The sequence below is a fragment of the Gracilinanus agilis genome, chromosome 1, assembly GCF_016433145.1.
Source record: "Gracilinanus agilis isolate LMUSP501 chromosome 1, AgileGrace, whole genome shotgun sequence".
NCBI lineage: Eukaryota > Metazoa > Chordata > Mammalia > Didelphimorphia > Didelphidae > Gracilinanus > Gracilinanus agilis.
Genome location: NC_058130.1, coordinates 425,546,003 through 425,567,170, shown reverse-complemented (window position 1 = coordinate 425,567,170; position 21,168 = coordinate 425,546,003). Strand labels below are relative to the sequence as shown.

The 21,168-nt window shown below is 36.8% G+C and overlaps 1 protein-coding gene across 2 annotated transcripts in view; it reads left to right on the top strand.

Annotated features, from left to right (window-relative positions):
- SLC12A7 (solute carrier family 12 member 7) overlaps positions 1–21,168 on the top strand; it is a 158,202-nt gene that overhangs the window by 49,092 nt on the left and 87,942 nt on the right. The window lies entirely within an intron of this gene.

Sequence of the window (21,168 nt, the reverse complement as noted above, 5' to 3'; positions counted from 1 at the left end):
TACATATATCATCTTTGGGGGGACCCTTTAAATCAAGTGAGGAAGAGTTAAACTATATTTAGCCTTGGTAGTTTTCTCTTTTTTAAACCCTTATCTTCCATCTTAGAATTATTAATATGTATTGGTTCCAAGGCAGAAGAGGGCAAGACTACGGGAGGTAAGTGGTTTGCCTAGGCAGCCAGGAAGTGTCTGAGGTTGGATTTGAACTCAGGACCTTCCATCTCCAGGCCTGCCTCTCAATCCACTGAGCTGCCCCTGCTGGGTTCCTTTTTTAACCAGAAATAGTGCTAGAAACCAGCAGGTTTGGGGAATCATAGTCTCTGATATATTTAAGAGGCTGGCTGAGTAAATAGGAACCTGTTATATGAGGATGAAGAGGTAAGGGTTTGTGGTGAGCAGAAACTGAATAGTAATATAAAGTCATTTGTGTGTGTGTGTGTGTGTGTGTGTATACACCAGTGCAATAATACAGATATGTAGCTCTATATGAATGTATTTTTGCATATATTAATATATTAATGTCTATAATATAAATATCTTAATATGCATGCCTTTTGAACATGTGTATTTGTGATATAAATTATATTAATTTTATTATGTATCCTGTGCTTGTACTATATATTATGCATGTATATACATGCATACCTATACCTATTCTGTGTATTCTGTTTATCCTTTTTTTTTAAATTGTATTTCTGATAGTAATAAATAGAATTTAATCTCTGGACAGTTTGTTTTTTCCTCATAGTAAAAATGTATGTGTATAACAAAATAGCAATATTTTGAAAATTATAGTATCATGTTATATATGGTGTCTGTTCATTGGATACTCTGTATATACACATTTATGTATTGTATACATACGCATATATTCTATATGTAGTTAATATATATTATATAATAGTTAATAGTACATATTATATAGTTAATATATATATCTGATAGCCGTAAATAGTTCAAGCTCTGAAAATTGTTTTTTTTAATAAAACTAAAACTAGTTAGTCAATTAATAATATTTATTAAGTGCTATTGCATGCCAAGCACTATGCTAAGGGCTGGAGATTCAAAGAAAGGCAAAAGAGAGGCCCTGCCCTCAAAAAGTCTACAGTCTTGTGGGTAAAACAATGTGCAAACACCTATATGCAGACAAGGCATGTACGGGATAAATTGGAAATAGTCTACAGAGGCACAAGGGGGATGGGGAAAGGCTCCTTCGAGGTGGGATTTTAGCTGGGACTTACAGGAAGCCAGGCATGCTCTATATATAACATTTTCTCATGTGTACAGGTACTGTTCCATTTACCATCTGGCTGGCCTGGGAAAACTTGGTCTTCAGTCTAAAAAAAAGTTATTAAGCAGTTAACTCGAGCAAAAGACCTTGTTTATATTATTCGATTTAATCTTTACAACCATCTTGTGATGTGGGTTTTGTTTTGTTATTGTCTCCATTTTACTTATGAGGAAACTGAGGCTGGGAGAAAGTGATTGACCTTCCTAGAGTCACAGAGCTAGTGGGTGTCTGGGGCAGGAATTTGGACAGTAGCATTTAAGGGATCTCCAGGTGTAGGTTATAGTAATGGAGAACCACCCCTATTTCTGCTAAGACATTCTTAGGAAGCATCGTTAAAAGTTGAGTTTGGGTTAATTGTATATACCATCAGAGAATTGTTGCAATGGCAGAAATCTTAGAGATCATGATTTTCAGGGCACTGAGGATCAGCAAAGTTATTTATGTTTTCCAAATACGCACACACGCAAAGAGAGCCCAGTGTTCATGCTGTTTGTGTAAGGGTACTGAGAAGAATGAGTAGACTGTAGGAGGAACCAAATCCTTCTCTGAGGGACTAAAGTAACAAAAACATATGATGATTGCTCAATTCTGGGTATTTCTGTAATATTGTGATTTAGGGTAAGAGATGAATTTTGTTAAGTGTTAACATAAGGCATACCATGGTGGTTGCTCAGTGTTGATGTCAGAAGAACAACCCATAAAAAGCTGTTTCTGCAGAAGTGAGATTCTTGAGTGCCATATAGCTTAGGGCTGAAATGACTGTAATTTGTTAGTCTTAGAGTGGGGGGAGTGAAGGGGATGAATGATATAAAGTATTATATTTAATCCTGTGTACTTTTACTTATACCTAGGATTAAAAAACCTGACCCACAAGAGTCCTGGTGAAACATTTTACAGAGAATAGTGTAGCCATTAGACAAGATTAATTTCCCAATTGTACTTTAATGTGCCTGCCTGCTGGCTCAATGCTTCTTTGGGACAAAGGCTTGGTTGGAGGGGCAGAACCTCTAGTTATCTGGGAAGCCTCTGTTTTAAGTGTTGGTACTTGAAGACACCTGATCTTAGTTATTTAGGCCCTCCCCTTATCTATCACTGATGATTATCCCACTACTTAATTCCCTTGGAGTGTCTTGCTGTTGCTGCTGTGGGGGCAGTGCTGCTTGGGTTTCTGTGCCATGTGTCTGGTTTAAACTGCCTTCATCCAACCCCTGATGGACTTGCCTTAGGATTATCTACCACAATTCACTATTACTATAAAAAGAGTATTTGAGGACGTGCAGGCAAGGGAGTGGGGGCAACAGTCTGTCACTCACCATCCTTGCAGTGATCATTGAAGAATCAGAATTTCTCTTTCCTCATCTTTTTTTTTTTTTTAATTTTCTGATCTTGCTGTAATGAATGAAAATGATTATGAAAGAGGGGCAAACCCAGGTGAGTTGTGGTTTTTTTTTGGGGGGGAGTTATCTTCCCCTTCAATTATCTTTTTCTTTTAAATAACTAGAAAGAACCCTGCTATTCTTGTTCTCATCTGTGGATAACTATATTGTGTACATTAATAGTTTTTTTTATTTCTAAAAAACTTAATGATGAATTAAAAAATTTAAGTATTTGGAAATATTTTTTTCCTCAATTTAGCATAAAATGAGCATTTTCACCTTTTTTAAAAAATTTTAAACCCTTAACTTCTGGGTATTGATTTATAGATGAAGATTGGCAAGGGTAGGCAATGGGGGTTCACCTTTTTTTTTCAGTAATTGCAGATGCTAAGGTTTTATAACTGTGCTATAAGAATCTTTCCTTATGTAAAAGGATTTAGTAATGGCTTAAATACACCTGCTTTTCTTAATGGAAGACCCAAATAAAACAAAACTCTTCCCAAAACACATTTATTGGAATGTTTCCTGATTTCATTTTAGATTTAGGAAACAAATTTCAACCTAATGTCTTAATGGTTGACTTTATGGGAGAACAGCTCAAGGAACACATTTCTCCACATTTTAAATTTAATTAATTAATTTAGAGTATTTTCCCATGGTTACATGATCATGCTCGTTCCCTTCCCTCGCCTTCCCAAGCCAATGAGCAATTCCACTGGGTTTTACATGCATCATTGTTCAAAACCTATCTCCTTATTTTCTTCACATTTTAAAAGTGTCTTGATATTTAACTTCAAACTCCTATGACTCCTATAGGGTTTGGGTTTGTATGTTATCATACATGTAACCATGACCCAAGATTGCTTTATTGTATCTAACATCAGATAGATGTCAGCAAAGTATGTAATGAATGAATGAACTTGGTTGGTTTTTCCATTGTAACTTTAATTTTCTTCCTTTTGGCTGGTAGGATGAACAAACTCTAGTTTTACTTCTTAACAGTATATGAATTACTTATTTCAAGATAGCTGCTGAATAATCTTAAACCCTTTTCTCAGTTAAGTTCCTAAAGAGTTAAAAAAATAAATATCCAAAGCTTCTTATCTTTTTTTTTATTTGTATATCTTTTCCTATAAAAAGGCAACTGCCTAAAACTTTAAAGTTATATAGCAGGTATCCATCCATACTGTATTTCTTTGCTGGGGTTTCCTATACCAAACTACAGATCTAGTTTCCACCCTTCCCTTAAAAAAAGTGGTCCAAAATGGTCTAAATTCCTTCTGTCCCTTCCTTTTATCTCTAGTAGTTTAATGGAAGGCCCACAGAATCTTGCTTTTGGTACCTCAAAAATGTGCTTGGTTTAGTTTTTTGGAATGATATAGCAAGAGGGCACCGAAATATAATCTACATGGAGAAGTTCCTGGAATTTGGTTTTTTATTTAACCTACTAAGATCTTCCCATGTGAGAGAAATAAAAAACTAGAATTAATTAAAAGAATGTGAATTACCATAAATGATCCCAAACTTTGATTTATGTATGTCTTTATGAATTTGATATTTATGTGAATGAAATAGGTACTTGAATCCCATTTTTTTTGAATCCCATTCTTATCAAGGGTCTGGGGCAGCTTGCTGGGAGTTAGAAATAGCATGGTATAAGAGAAATAGTGTTGGATTTGGTGTCCAAAACAGTATCTGTATTGGTTTGAATAGCTCCACTGATGCTAGGTTTGACCTGTTCTGAATGTCAGAGAGCATCAATTTCTTTTGAGTGTCAAATTTTTTACTTCTAAAATGGGGATACTGTAGTTCAGGGGTATGATGGAGTCAGTTCAGGAGAACAGTTCCATGGAAATAAACAGAAACTACAAATCAGGTTCTTTTGTGTGTGTGTGTGTGTGTGTGTGTGTGTGAAGTGTATAAATTATAGAAAGCTATAGGGGCAGCGAAGTTGTTCAGTAGATAGACACCTAAGTTCAAATTTACCCTCAAATACTTACTAGCTGTGCGACCCTGGGAAAATCAACTTGATTTCTGTCAAGGAAATGGTGAAAGACTTTAGTATCCTTGCCAAGAAAACTCCATGGACAGTATTGGTATGCTGTATAGTCCATGAGGTCACAATGAGTTGGATAGTATTGAATGACTGAACAAAGAAAGTGACTGAAAATGTGAAAAAATACAGGTTAAACTTAACAATGGGTCCTGCTTACATTTTTGGTTTTGGAGAGCCAGTTATTATCCAGTACATCTCTCATATATTTCTGCTATCTCTTCCTGGAGATAAAATCATGAGAAAATGCTTTGAGCCCTTAAATGTAAAGTGTAATGATGATGAGACAGTAATGTAGAAATGTGCTTTGAGCTACTTTTTAGGGAAGAAAGGTACCAATTAGTCCAAAGTACATTATTTAACTTCAGTTTACTCTTTTTTTTTTTAAACTTATGTCTAACTTCTGCATTGGTACAGTATGGTACTACAATTGAAAAATAGCTGAATTTTTAGTCTGGAGACTTGGGTTCATGTTTAGTCTTTAATACTTGCTGCCTTTGTGAACTGGCAAATCACTTAACCTCTTTGGGATACAATGGCCTTATTTGTACAATGGGGAGATTGTACTAAGGTAGGTAGCCTTCAGGGATTCTTCCAGTTCTCAATCCATGGTTGTTTTTTGAAACTAATGGGACACGAGGAATGGTAGTGGCTCCTTTGCCGCCACCACAATATTCAGTCAGAAAAACTTGAGTTTCAGAGGTGGAATTTATTAACTTAGATCTGTGAAGGTCTTGGTGCCACTTGTTTATAGAATTCTAGGGGGTTAGAGGTGAAAAGGATTCAAAATATAATATAACATGACATGACCCAAATACAACACAAGTTATGTAACATGTTATATATAATAGAAATATGTATTGAATAATAGAATATAGAATATATTATAAAATATGACATAACTTTATCAGTTACAACAACTTACTCTAAGTCCCTAAATTTAGTGTGGTTTGTCCTACTTGTAACATTATTAGCATAACATTGGTGCCACCTATACAGGAAGAATTGGTCATTTAACATTAGTAACATTAACTCTGAATGCATAGGATAAATTAGCCTTGACTTATAATAAGTTTATTCCATAAAGTGTTAATGGAAACGGGACCTCAGAGATCATATGTAGTTCAGTGCCTTTGTTTAATAGTTGAGAAAGTTCACTTATAAAACAGGCTATGACTTGACTCAAGTTCCTATAGCTGGAGGGTGGTGGAGTCAGGATTCAAACTTCCTTTAAATTCAGTGTTCTACCGGCTATATCACACTGCCTGCCTCCCCTCATATAGACACATAGAAATGTAGATTATGTGTATTAAGTGACTTTATCCTTCTGGCACCACTTTACCCCAATCATCTTGTCCTTCAGGATATTCAGTTTGGATTTTTCCTCCTCCACTTATTTTTAGTAAAATATCAGTACATTACTATTAGACTATGAAATTCTTACTGTATTGGTCACTGAAAAATATATACAATGTTGGACTTTTTAATGCTGATTATGCTCCCTTGAAGGATTATAATATCTCTGTGAAACTTCTAAACTGTCTACTGTTTGTTTTTTATACACAGTAATTTATACAGCTGGTGATTATCATAGAATCAGAGTTAGAAGAAATCTCAAAAGTCATATAGTCCAATTCCACATCAGACAAGAAGTGGTGGTCAAGCAAGACCTTCAGTGGAGGGAAAACCTGTTCTAATTATTAGCAAGATTTTCCTTAAACCCAAGTATAAATCTGCTTGATCTCAGGTGCTCCTAGAACGGTCCTCTGTAACTAAACACAATGCCCGACCTCTTCTATGGGACAGACTTTCATAGGTGAGCACTGTTCTTAAAACATCCCTACTTCTTTAAATTAACCCTCATATGGCATGATCTCAATTTCAGTCACCTTCTGGGGTACTCTGAATGCTCTCCATCTTATTGATCTTCCCAAATTGTAATGCCTAGAACTGAACACAATAACTCAGAATGTCCCTTTTGTGCTGTTAATGCAGCATATGATTACTTAAGCTTTTTTGTCCGTGGTATTCATCATTCTCTTGGTTCATTGAGTTTGTGGTTTGCTAAAACAGCTATCTTTTTAAAAATTACATTTTATATTTTTCAATCAATCACAATCTGATTTCTCTCCTTATCTCCCCCTCTTGTTGAAAATGAAAGAAAACTATAACCCCTCTTACATACATATTCAAACCAAACAAATTCCCATGTTGAACATTTCTAGAAAAGGCCTCCATCTACAATCTGAGTTCAGCATCTCTTGCTTGTCCTATACCTTTTTTCAGATGAACAGCCATCTTGGATCTTATTGATTTTATTCATTTTAAGTTCAACCTATTGGTCTGGCTTAAAAAAATTATCCAGTTTTAGTCTGTTGATCTTTTTTTTTTTTATCTTTACTGTCCATTATATTATCCTTCCTCACTTTGCTGTCTATAAATTTTGATATGCTTGCCATCTGTGCTGCCTTTAAGCAGAAAGATGACAAAATCTGGCATAAGGCCAATTTCAGATTCTTGGGTCACCAGAGATTTAATTCTAAGAAAACATCACCCAGCCCCAAGGCTATACTTTGGTTCTGGCCATTCATCCAGATCTATTTACATGTACTTTTTCTAGTCTACTGTATAACTTGACCATATGGAGTCCTTGATTTTGTCAGATGGTTTCCCGAAATCTAGCTAAATGATACAACCTCTGTTCGTTCAGTCTCATAATCCTACCTAAATAGGAAATGAGATTGGTTTTATATGACTTGTTCTTGATGTAACCATTTGCACTCTTTGCTATCACTGTTTCCTTTTCTAGATGGTCTTTCTTTTTTTTAGACCCTTACCTTCTGTCTTAGAATTGATACTGTGTATTGGTGCCAAGGCAGAGGAGCAGTATGGATTAGCCAATTGGGATTAAATGGCTTGCCTAAGGTCATACAGGTAGGAAATGTCTGAGGCCAATTTTGAGCCCAGAACCTCCCATTTCTAGGTCCAGTTCTCAATCCAGTGAGCTACTTAACTGCCCCCTCTAGATATTCTTTCATCATCCATTGATATGTTGATAATATTCCAATACTTTGCCAATAAAGTCAAGCCCAGTTGCCTTTGCAGATTCCACTTTCTTTGACAATGGAAGCAATATTTGACCATGTCCCATCCTGTAGTACTTCTCAATCTTCATAATTTATCAAAAATCATTCTTAGTCCTCAGTGACTTGTATCTGCCACTTTCAGTACCTTAGTTTAAGGACTTATCAGAGCTTATTGACCCTAGACTCTTCTAGAGCAACTAAGGGTTGGTTCTGTTATACTATCCTTGCTTAGCTTCTGTTTCAGTTTCCTCAGAACCATTTTTGTTGTGTAATTCCTAGTCCAAAGGTCATCGTTGATTGAGAACAGAAGTAAAATAAAAGTTGAACAGCTCTACTTTCTCTTCCCTTTTCATTAGCTTCATCCCATTCATCCTTTACTGAATTCCTCTCTTTTGATCATTCTCTTTCACAACTACAACAACTTGACTTATGATGTATCTGATAACCTTTGAGGAGTTGTTTAAAATTCATAGTTAAATGATCTCTTTTTAATCTTTTATTTTCCTTGCCAACTTCAGGGAATTCTGAGGCTCAGTACTCTTGCTACTACTATTCTTAAAGGACTATACTTCCATATACTTGCTTCTATCCTTTTTACCTATCTTCAGGGGGAAAAATTTAGTGAGCTTCAATGTGTAGTCTTTAGATGAAAAACTTTAGGATTCAAGCACAGGGCCTGGAACATAGTGATAAATACTTAAATTTTATGCAATTCAAGGCTATAACTCCTAGAACCAAAATGAGATTATCTTTCTATCATTTAGTCATCTGCTTTTGGATTTTATTGTGGTTTTTATGACCCCCTGGATTAGGAGTAGCTGTCATTTTTTGATTTAGAGTTTGCATTGAAAATCCAGACAGAAAGCTCTTGCCTTATGTAAATTTGAGTTATGCTAAAACTTCTGAAAGAGAGGCATGGTAAGATGTAACAAGCTTGTATGAAGACATTAGAGAACAGTATTCTTACAGTTCAGGTCCTGATTTTCCTTGACTTAACAAAGATGAAATGTTTGAAGAAGTGAATAAAAGGATTGTAAATTAACACAAGAACTATAGCGAGAAGCAGATGAGAATGATGTGGAAGTGTTGATTAAGTCTCATGAGAACCTGATTGAGATGCTGGCTGCAAAGATATCAGAAGAAAGGAGAGTTTGAGATCGGAGATCAAACCAAAAAGGTTCAGGATGAAACAGTTGGCAGAAGTATTTCATCATCTAAGTGAATTTTTTTCTTCTATAAAGAGAAATGTCTAAATATTTAAAGATTTTGAAAAGTTCAAAAACTAAGAACAGCTAAGTGGCTCAGTAGATAGAGCCAGATCTAGAGATGTGAGGTCCTGGATTCAGCTCTGGTCCTAGCTATGTGAACTTAGGCAAGTCACTTAATCCCCATTTCCTAGCTTTTACTGTTCTTCTGTTTTTTTGTTTTGTTTTGTTTTTTTTTTAGACCAATACTTCCAATCAGTTCTAAGAAGGAAGGTAAAGGTTTAAAAAAAATTCAAAGGCTAATTAAGGATAATATTGCTTCCTGTCCTCAAGGAAAAAAAAGAGTCACTGTCCAAACTTCTTTTTTATGGCATCATAAAAAAAATGTTTTGTAAAGGTGAGGGGTAGTGGGTGGAGGTGAGATAGCATACTACTGTAAACCTTAATTTTACCATATAATATATTGTACATACGTCTTCATTAACTTTACCTTTCATTTCATAATTTTATTGGCTTGGTTCAGTATTTAATATGTCTGCATTTTAGAACACTTTTTGACATATGTAAAGGTATTATTTTGTGTATGCCTTTGTTATTTAGACTAAGTAAGTTGGGTGGGAAGGGGAAAATTCATATTACAAAAAAATCTTTTTGTGATAAGGTCTTTGGAACAGTCCATTTGTGAGAGAACTGTGTGTACATCAAAACTGGACTAAAGTATTTGGTTTTAGGTGTAATGCCAAAAATTATGCAAAGAAAAATCATCCTCACGGCTACCATTATATAATGCTTTACATTTGTTAGCTTCTTTGAATTTCATAGCAACCCTGTGAGGTAGAGATTATTATCACCCCACTTTTATAGATGAGAACTGAGTTCAGAAGAGGTTAAGTAATTTACCTTTGTTCATCTAGCCAGTAAGTTAAGATAAAGGAATTGAATTGAGGTCTTTCTGACTTCAGATCCAATGCTCTCTCTATTTCATCCCTAGCATCAGTCATCTTTTATTTACCTATTCATTCATTTATTTATCTATTCACTCATTTATTTGTAGGATTTTATTTATTTTTTAAAAGATCTTTTCCCATGTATACACAATTCATTTTCTTTCTCTCCCATCTTTCCTCTCCCCTCTCAGAGCAGACAAGCAATTCCAGTGGGTTGTGCAAATGTCCTTTGTTACCTATTATTTTCATATTATTCATTTTTGCTATAGAGGTTTTTTTTTTAAGACCTAAACCCCAAACCACATGCCCAAATATACATATGATAAGTGATGTCATATGTTTTGCTTTTGCATTTCTGCTCCCTTTGTTCTTTCTCTCAATGTGGGTAGCATTCATTTACCTAAGTCCTTCAGGAGTGTCCTGGCTTGTTGCATTGCTACTGGAAGCAAAGCCCCATTACATCAGATAGTTCCATAATGTTTTACTTTCTGTGTACAATGTTCTCCTGGTTCTGCTCATTTCACTCTGCATCAGTTAATTGAGGTTCTCCAGTTCATATAGAAATCCTCCAGTTCATCATTCCTTACAGCATAATAGTATTCCATCATCAGCCGTTCCCCAATTGAGGGACACCCCCTCATTTTCCATTTTTTTGGGTGCCACCACAAAGAGCATGACTATAGCATCAGTCATCTTAATTTGAACAGACATATGTCATAGTCAAGTCAGGCGTTTATTATGTTGTTTAGTTGTGTCTGACTTTTCATGATCCCAATTTGGAGTTTTCTTCGCAAAGGTACTGGAATGGTTTGCTATTTTCTTTCTCCTGCTCATTTTACAGATGAGGAAACTGAAGTAAATAGGGTGAGGTGACCTGCCCAGGGTCACACAGCTAGTAAATGTCGGAGGCAGATTTGCTAGGCCCTGGCACACTCTCTAGATGCCATATTTATTAATATGCTATGTGCCAGACATTGTTCTAAGTATGAAAACTAGCAAAAAGAGTAAGGAAAAACTGTGAAATGTCTAAGATGACATTCTTTAAAATATGAATTTGAGAAGAATTTTGACCATTTTGATGTGTCTATGTTAATTGTGCTCTGTAGCCTTTTTTGGACTACTGGAATAAGAAAGTCATATTTCTTTGTTCTACCATGTCATCGTTTTTATTATCTGTTGGTCAGTATTTTTAGCATAGCTGGAATCTAAAAGCTACTTGGTACAATGTTAGCTTATTGAAGGTATTGATCTCTGAATGGCTTGTTAAGAGAATTAAGATTTCAAAGACATAAATTAATTTTAAAGTAGTGGGAAATTTAGTATTTTAGCACTAGAATACACAAATTTTTTTATAAGACTTGAAATTCAGGTTTTAAGGGTTAATATGAATCTAATTATTCCTTTTTCTCCAAGTGAGATTGAGAAGATTCTAGGGATTTATAGCTGATTGTTTAAGATGAACCAGAGGCCCAGAGGACCTATGTTTTGTAATAGATTTAAGGACTGGAAGAAGAAATTTTGACAGGAAAAAGTATAAATATTTAGTCCTTGAAGGGAAGGAATATCAATGCAAGGTCAGGGACATAAGGGAATGACAAATTGAGGTAGGTGCCCAAGGGGTTGTAGTATGAGAGACTAAATTAAGTTTTCTGATTTTAAATGTTAACCATATATAATAAGTATTTAGGGATTCGGAGGCAACAACAAAACAATGGCTGCTTCTATTTGAATGGCATGATTTTGGGTATTCTCATATGTTTTGTTCTGTATTTCTTGTACGTTGTGGCATAGAATTGTTTGAAATCCCTGAAAAAAAAAGCTTTTTTGAGGTAACAGTGGTTGAATTCAGACATATCATCCAGAGATCATTTCGCAATTTTTCAGCATCGATGCCACTTAGTGAGAGGCAGGATGGCACAATCGTTTAGGGAATTGTATGGGCCCCACAACAGTAGAGCCAAACCTGATCAAAATATAATTGGGGTAATACTTTTAAATAATTTTAAAACTAAGTCAATATGTGGGAGCCTTATGTGTGGCTTAGTGCCCTTGTTTCTCTTTGGATTTGACTTTGACACCTGCTCTAGACCAACTCTTAAGACTGTAACTTTACGGGAACCAATTCCCTTCTCTGGAGAGAATTGAGGAATTCTTTTTAAATGAGCCTTTATTAAATGTCTTGTTATGCGCCAGGTACTGTGCTAAGCCCCAGGGATACAAAAAAAGAGGCCAAAGGCAGTCCCTGCCCTCTGAGAGCTCACAATTTAACAGATGAATGAATTCCCCCACCCACTGCAATTCCCTCTTTAATGTGGGTCACCAACATTTTTAATGTTAATAAGGAAGGTAACCTTACCACAGTGTAAATAACATCAGACTAGATAGAGGTTAGATTAGAATGTTCTATTCCCTTTCTTTTTGGCTGATTCATTCTTTAATTTGGGACACATGATAAGCATTTCTGTGACTAGTTCTTTAGTGATTTCTTGGGCTGTAAATCCATTCATTGAGCATACTGAGTGCCAGTCACTGTTCTAGGCACTTGCTAAGTGGAAGTCTGCACCTTTACTGAGCTTACATTCTATTGAGGGAGCTAATATATATGCAGATAAGAAAACATACTATATATAGTCATTTCCCAGGGCAGGAAAGAGGATGAACAACTTGGGTAGAAGAATCCAGGGAAGTCTTCAGCTGAATCTTGTAGGAGAGAGGGGTAAAGGGAGAGATAGAGAAGGGAAAAGGAGGAGAAAGAGAGAAAGAGAAGAGAGAGGAGGGGGAGGGAGAAAGAGGGGAGAGGAAGAAATGGACAGAGGGGAAGGAGGAGGAGGATTGAGAGGGAAAGAGAGAGAAGGAAAATCAGAGAAAGACAGAGAGAAAAAAAAAAGTGAGCATGCCCAATCAAAAGTCTCAAGTGTCAGCTAACATTGATTTTTTTTAAAGCTGTGTTCCTTCTCTTCCCTTCCTGGTATTTTCAGATAGATTAGATTAATTGATTTTGGATCATAGGAGCATGCTCTGAGAGTGGGAAACCTCAGGCATCATTTAGTCCAGGACATTATTTTATAAATGAGGACATTTGAAGCTGTAGAAAAATGACTTTCCCATGCCCTCACATGTAATGAATATCTAATATTCTAACTTACTAGGAATAAGAAATCTAGCCTTTGGCACTACCCAAGAACATTTGACTTGGGAATGTGGATGAAAACATCAGGTTGCCCTAGCTTCCCCGCATCCCAGGATTAGCCAGAGAACAACTAAACTCACTTAGCTAGCTGTGCTGCTGCCCCCTGCTGCCCACCATGTTAGCCAGCATCTCTCCCCGTTTGCAATTATTGTCATTAACTTTTTAAAAAACCCTCTCTGTCTTAGTAACTCAAAGACAGAAAGGCAAGGACTTGGCAATTGGGATTAAGTGACTTGCCTAGGGTCACACAGCTAGGAAGTGTCTGAGGTCCCATTTGAACCCAGTTGCTATATCCACTGTGATATCTAGCTACTCCAGTTATTACTTTTTCAGCACCTGCAGATCAAGAGCTTTCTTCATAACTCAGAGGTATCCCCATTTTATAGGTGATAAATCTAAAGCTTAGATGGAGATCACGCTGCTAAAAAAAAGCCAGACATGGGACCTCAGTGTTGCCTCCTAATCTCTTACTCTTTGTTTACTCCTGTGTTCCCTACTCTTTCCTTTGTCATTTGACCTAACTCAGTTCTTCCTCAGGCATTCTTTTCTCCACATATATAGTACATTCATCCTTACTTAATCATCAGATTAGATCTCACTCTACTCCCTTTATTTTTATTGTTGAGAAAATTTGAGGTCTAGAGAATTTAAGTGATTCACCTAAGCTCACTTAATGCATAAAAGCCAAGCTGGGATTAGTGGTGGCCTCTAGATTCTACTACTTGGGTGGATTCATTATTGTACTATGCTCTTTCCATCAATACCTTTGCTTTTGGGGCAGCTAGGACATGCAGTCGAGTCAGGAAGATCTGAGTCCAAGTCCATCCTCACGTACTAGATGTAGGGCCTTGGGCACAAGTCACTTATTCCCTGTTTGCCTTATTTTCCTTATCCGTAAAATGGTGATAATAATAGCATTCATGTCCCATGGTTGTTATGAGGCTGAGATCATATAATAAGTAGAAACTGGTTAGAAGAGTGCCTGGCCCATTTTATTCTCTCTCAATTCTTTCTTAGCTGCATTTCTTTCTTCTTTCTTAGAAGAAATATTTCTCCTATCTTCTTTTTTGTGTACTCTTTCCCCATTCTTGATTCATTTTGTTGAAGAAAATGCGGACCCCAATTGCCAAATATGAAATAAATGTGAGTAGTGCTAATTTTTTTTTCTAATCAAGTTTTGAAGTAAAATTACAAATGATCCATCTGAGAATAGTCAGCAGTAAAGGTGTTGGGGAAAGGCACGCAATACATTGCTGTTGGAATTTAATGTAAGCATCTGGAATAGTGCAAGTAGAGTTTCTAAATATGATCATACTTGTACTCAGAGATTCCATCACTAGGGATATACCCCAATGAAGGCATTAGTTTTAAAGAAAAAAGATTCTTTATACACCAAAAAGATGCAAATAGCTGCCTTTTTTTTTTTTAAGCAGCTAGCCAGGTGAAGCAGTGGTTAGATGACTGGCCTTTAGAGTCATGAAGACTTGGTTCAAATCTGACCTTGGAAACTTACTAGCTATGTGACCCTGGATAAGTCACACAATATCCTTTTGCCTCAGTTTCCGTATCTGTTAAAAGAAGAGTCAGGAGAAGGCTACCTCATAAAAGCCAAGATAGGAGAGAATCAATAGACAGTAGATAATCAATAGCATCAGCAGCTTACAGAGAGGTCAAGGAAGATGAGGCTGGAGAAAAGACCATGGAATTCAGCATTTAAGAGATCCTGGTTTTTTAACATTATTACTGTTATTCTGTCATTACTCTGGTCTGAACAAATAAAATGACTAGTTTCCTAAATACAGGTAAAGAAAAAAAAGATTATCCCTGAAACTTAATCCTTTGATCATTGTTAACAGCTTTAGTAGAGTTGGGCTCAGATGGTAAGTAGAGAAAGAGGAAATGAAGGCAGCCAGTATAGTTTATTCCAGCAGTCGAAAAGAAAGGGAAGATGTCAGTTAGATGGTAGTTTGAGAGGCTGACAGAGTTAAGTGAAGGTTTAAGGCTGGGGGAGACCTTGGCATGTTTGTTGGCTGTAGGGGAAGATTCCATAGATAGAGGGAACATAAACAAGAAGGAATGTCTGATAGGAGCTACCAAACATTGATGGAATTAAGGTCACAAGTGGCATGACCTTGACAAGAAAATGGACCTTCTCTAATTCAGAAGAAAACAAGGGAGGTAGGGCAGGATAAGCAGCAGCATCTGGGCATGTCACTTAACCCTTTTTGCCTCCATTTCTTTATCTATAAAATGAACTGGAGAAGAAAATGGCAAAACACTGCAGTACCTTTGCCAAGAAAACCCCAAATGGGGTCTCAAAGCATCAGACATAACTGAAAAATGACTGAAACAAAAAACATAAGTAGGGAGATTAGATTTATGAACCCTTATCCTTATCACTCAAGCTTGCAACTTCAGTTTTATCCTGATTCCTCTCTCTTGCACTATGTATCCATTAACATTAAGTTGCTTCTATCTTAGACTTTCTACACCCACTATCCCTTTCCTTTTTTTTTTTTTTTTTTTTTTTTACTCCCAAGCCACCACTTTAAGTTTGTCTTTACCCGTTTTTGTATGTTTTTTAATCCTTTCGGTTAGTAATTACCCTAGCATCATTTCTAAGACAGGAACAGCTAGGGCTCAAGCGATCAGAGTGAAGTGAGTTATCTAGGGCTGAAGTGTCTGAGGCTAGATTTGAACCAATTTCCTCCCAATTCCAGGCCAGCCACCCACCCCATATGCACCATTTTCTATAGTCTTTCTCGATCCCTTTGAACTGCTAGAACCTCCTCCCCAAATTATCTTGTATCTCTAAGAACCAACTTGGATAGTGACCCTACTTCAAAGCTAGAAAGACTTGTTTGAAGTTTTGTCTCTGACTCTTGGTCTGAGTTAGCAAATAGCCTCTCCAGTATTGTAGGCCACTCTCCAGGATTATAGTTTTCAAAGGTGTCCACATGCATTGGTGAAGTTTCCTCTGCCCTTAAAATCTCTGGCCCAATTCCCCTCTCTCTATACCTTTGTATCCTCCCTTTTGAGTACCTCAAGGGCAAGTAGTGTTTCTTTTTTGTCTTCATTATCTCTAAGACCTCTCTCCCTTAATTGGGACTTTTCCTGCTTTTCCCTTCAGGGCCAGGGATAACATAGATATGAAGTAAAGATAGATTGAGTCCAGAAGCCAATAACATAGATATGAGTAAAGATAGATTGGATCAAAAAGCCCAAGGGTGGTATGGGTGTAGATTTGTGGGAAGTGTTCTGTCCCTTAAATAGCAATAATGATCAGAAGATATTAGCCTCTTTGTTGGAGTCATGGATGGGATAAGACTCTTTCAAAACACAAGAGCAATATAACTATAACTTGCAAATATTCAAATGAGATGTTTAAGTCCTTAATACAGAACCTGGCACATAGTAGATGATTATAGATACTTCCTGCCCTTCTTCCCTTTTACTTACAAATATTTTATACTCACAGAAAACTTAGGAGGTGGTTGCTATTATTATTCCCATTTTAGAGAAGCAACCTGGAAAGAGAGATTAAGTAAAGGTGATTTGCCCAGGCAGGTTTTACTCTACTGCCTGGGGGAGCCTATTCCACTTTGAGGCAACTCTTCTAGGAAGTTTTTCTTTTAAACCAACTCAAAATCTGCTTAGCTTTCACTCATCCAGGTCCCAAGTCTTAGCCATTGTCCTTCCTAGAAGTTCATATAGACTCCTAGGTATTCCTGGCTCCCCCATCCCCAAAATAACCCTTTAAATATATAGGGAAAAAACAATCTTTTATAAGTATATCAAAGACATTCTTCTACCCCCCCAAAATACCAAGCAACATGGCTGGTAATGAAGTTGCCAGATAATAGTTCTCTTAATGGATATAGGAAGAACTGGTCAAGAGCATATATTTTTTCCACCAAACAATTTCCACAAGATCACATCATTTGCATAAAGTGGAGCATGGATGTGATCTCTATCAGTAGTTAAAGTTTCAGTACTCTAAAGCCGAGTCACCATAGTTTGTCTCATGCTTTCCTCTTCCACATGTTCTGTGCTCCAGCCAAATAAACTGATCTTTCTATTCCCATACATGGCTAGCAATCTTCTTGTCCACATATGCCTTAATTCATCTCCCATCTGGGAAATTCTACTCATCCTTTTAATCCCAGTTGAAATATTTCCCTCCTCCATAAAGTCTTCCCTGGTTTTTCTCTAATATCACTTCAACCTCAATCCCAAAAGTGGTCCTCTTGCACTCAGTTATCACTTGGTTTGTGACTCTTGCACACTTGTAAATATTATATTCTTAGTTCCATGGCAGGATCCCTAGTGTCCTGACATAAGAACCTTGAGTTTTTGAGGTTGAAATAGATATTTTGTCTCAAAGTCATAAAAATTTAAGGCTATTTTCACCAGAAACATGCATTTTTAAAAATGCTTTTAAATGCAAAGTGTTGCATTAAGTGTTGGTGATACAGTAGAAAAGCTTAAGCTCATATTCCATTGAGGGACATAACATACATGGAAGATTTTAGCTGTAGTGCAAAGGTCCCATTGTCTTTAGGGTACAATGGCAAAGCCAGATGGTCTTGTCTTTTCAGTGATAAAAAATCATATTCCATTCTGATGTTGTAACATTCTACAATGCCAAGTACTTTCGTGGCAAACATTTTCTGTGTTTTTAGTCAATGTGGCTGTTCTGCCTGCAGGAGCAGTTGCCAGGCTGTATATCCAGAGGGCTCGCTTCCCAGATAGATGAGTGTGGGTACCAGTCCGAGGGGAAACGGTAGTCAAGGTGATATTGATGGTTTGACTTGGTGTGGCATATGTTGCCTTCCCTTTCTCCCTCTGTGTGCCCCATTGCCATATGTCTCTAACTGGTGGATGACAGTTGGTGTGAGTGGCCGGCCTCTCCACCATAGTTGCTTCTCTAGATTATGGTTGTTAAGGCCACTCTGTGGAAGTAGGAACAGTGGTCTGGAATGTGTTTCAAAACTAGTTAACAAAGTTTAATTATGTTTCTGTTTTTTTAGGCTCTCCTATCTAAGTTTCAAATTAAGTTTAATTTGTCCAACTGATGCATTTGAACTCTTGGATGAATAGTCTATTTTGTTCAAGGACTATAAATATTTATTGCCTATATCTGGATATGTGTGCCTATCTTTATACCCATATGTGCAAAAGGAATTTAACAGGGTTTTCAGAGTAAGCAGTTTTTTCTCTAGTTGACAACTTTTGACCTGAGGTTATTGGAGAGGGGTTAGACCTGTTCTGTTTGGCCACCGTGGATAGTACTTGTGGTAAGAGGTCAGAGGTGAAAAAACAAAAACATGCAAGGACAGATTTCCTAAAAATTAGGACTATTCCTGAATGGAATGAGCTTTCTTGGGAGTCAGTGGATTTCTTTTCCCTGGAGCTCTATAAGCAAATACTTTCAATGGCCATTTTATAGATCTTTGATGGAATTCTTTGGGAAAAATAGTTGTACTAGTTGACTTCTGAGTTCCTTTGACAGTGTGCATTTAAAAAAAATAACTTAATCTTGATAAAAATTGTCAGTTAAACTCTTGGGTCTTAAAAATATGCTGGATGATTCTTATTCCATAATTTGCTCTTATTCTATTGGGGAAGATTTTGCCATTAAAATGAAGGTAAATGTTTATGGGTAAATACTGGAGAATTTCAAGATTTGACCTTGGCATATAGTTTCTTACCTGTAGGGAGTAGGTAGAGCTGGCAAACAGTTATACTCTTAGCATTCTATTACTGTCACTTTCTATTGCTTACACTGTCACCAGAGGACTTGGGACACAAGGGTAAATCTTAGAAGTTCTGATGACAGAGGTTAAATAGCTTGGCCACTGTTAGTAGTCTAGTAAGATGTATCAGAGATTTGAATTCCTGGCTCCAGATGCAATATTCTAACTGCAGTACTGTGTGTGTGTGTGTGTGTGTGTGTGTGTGTGTGTGTGTGTGTGTGTGTCCATGTGCATGCACATACCTATGTGTATGACTACTGGTTCAGAGTCAATTCTTGCCTTCAAATTTTATCTACTGGTTTTGTCACCCTGAGCAAGTCATTTAACCTAGAAGCTACCCCTAGGGCAGTTATCCAAAACTAGATATTTCAGAGCAAGTTCTGATCTGCATTCGGTGCACCTATGCCAATATGAGCTTGTCTCTCTCCAAGTTTTTTATTTCATTCGCATAGGAAACTTCCAGTGACCAGTTTTGTATGTATTATATTTTTGTAGAGCTATAGATATATCTAGGTCCATCTGTTTTTTTAAACCTAATAAAGGGACAAATTTGCAGAGAAATGTGCTAAGATTAACCTTCTTTGCCATAAAAAAACCAATTGTATGACAAACTCAGAAATAGTCATTATGTTGTGAGAGTATTTTGGACAATAATTTTTCAGAATTTATTTTGTTTTGTTATGTCTTTTCCTCATTGTGGCAGTGTACTTTAGTTTCTGGATTTCAGAGATAGTTGCATTAGGGCTCCTCTCAAATTATATGTACTGCAAGAATTTAAACAATCAGAATTCGAGAGATGTCATCTGTCAGTGGTGGCTGACTGGGAGTGTATCATGCCTTTTCCTCTGAGATTTAACATACATAGTCAACAAATATTTGATTCCAACTTGGAGCTGAAAAAGGATTCTGTAGATGAGGAAACTGAATCTTTTTGTTGTAAATTATTTCAGTTGTGTAAAACCTTGTGACTGCATTGGGTTTTTCTGGGCAAAGCCACCAGAGTGGCTTGCCATTTCCTTTTCCAGGTCATTTGACAGATGGGGAAATGGAGGCAAAAAGGGTGAAGTGACTTGCCCAAGGTAGTGTCTGAGGCTAGATTTGAACTCGGGCCTTCTTGACTCCACATTGGCACCACCTAGCTGCTTAGAGATGCTAAATGATTGACATTTCTTTAATGGGTTCAGTTTCAAAGCATTTGCATTTCTTTGCTTTCATGCTTATGCAGTTGATTTCGTCTTGGTTGTCTTATAACCAGGCCTGTGTCAAATTGGTTTAAATAAAGTTGTTACTACCACCCAAAGAATAACAGAGAGCTGTGCTTGGAAGCCAGGAACCACATTTCTTAGGGCAATGAAATAACTTATTCACGATCATTTATTATATATTTTTTTGCCTTTGCTTGCCTTTTCTTGGTATGAGAAACTGATATAATGGAAAAGGAGCTGGTCTTCCGATCAAGGTGTTAGTTCAAGTCTTGCCTTTGACATGTACTGACTGCTCTTGGGGAAATCATTTAACTTCTCTTTGGGGTTGGCAGCCCTCTAAATCAATTTGCATTGGTAGAGGGAGTGCCCCTGTCTAGAAGTTTGTTATTTATTTACATATAATAGAATTCCACTGTAAAAGCTCTTTGTTACACTGATATGCGGAAACGTACTCCTCTTACAATAGATAGGTGCCCCCATTTCCCTCTAGATTTGGCAGTTTTGGAATAATTCACCGTCTTGGAATAGATCCTGTAGAAGAGAGTGATTTAGTCATCCATATAGAAAAACAAAATGAATCAAGTGTCAGTTGTCCATATGTAACAGGCAGTTGGGTGGCCAGTTTGTTATACTGTTAGTTGACTAATAGGTTTATAGGCATTGTAGGTAGATAATAAATTGGGACCAGTAAGAACACAATAGGAAGGAGAATGAGCTGGGTTGCATTTAGAAACTGTAAAGTGCTTTTAATAGTACCACACTGCTCCATTTTACAAATATCCATCATTTGTGTCTCACTGATCCTGGGTAGTTCAAAATCAAAGTACTGTCTAAGGAGTGATATGCAGTGATGGCAACAGATACTTGGTTGGGTATAGGTTGGTAACTTTAGTTAATGCTTTCTACCTCTTCTCTCCCTTTCCCCTTTCTCTTCCCCTTTCCCTCTTTCCTTTTCTTTCCTCTTCTTTTCTTTTCTCCCTTACTTTCTATCTTAGAATATTGTGTATTGGTTCCAAGGCAAAAGAGTGGTAAAGGGCTATGCAGTGGGGGTTAAGTGAC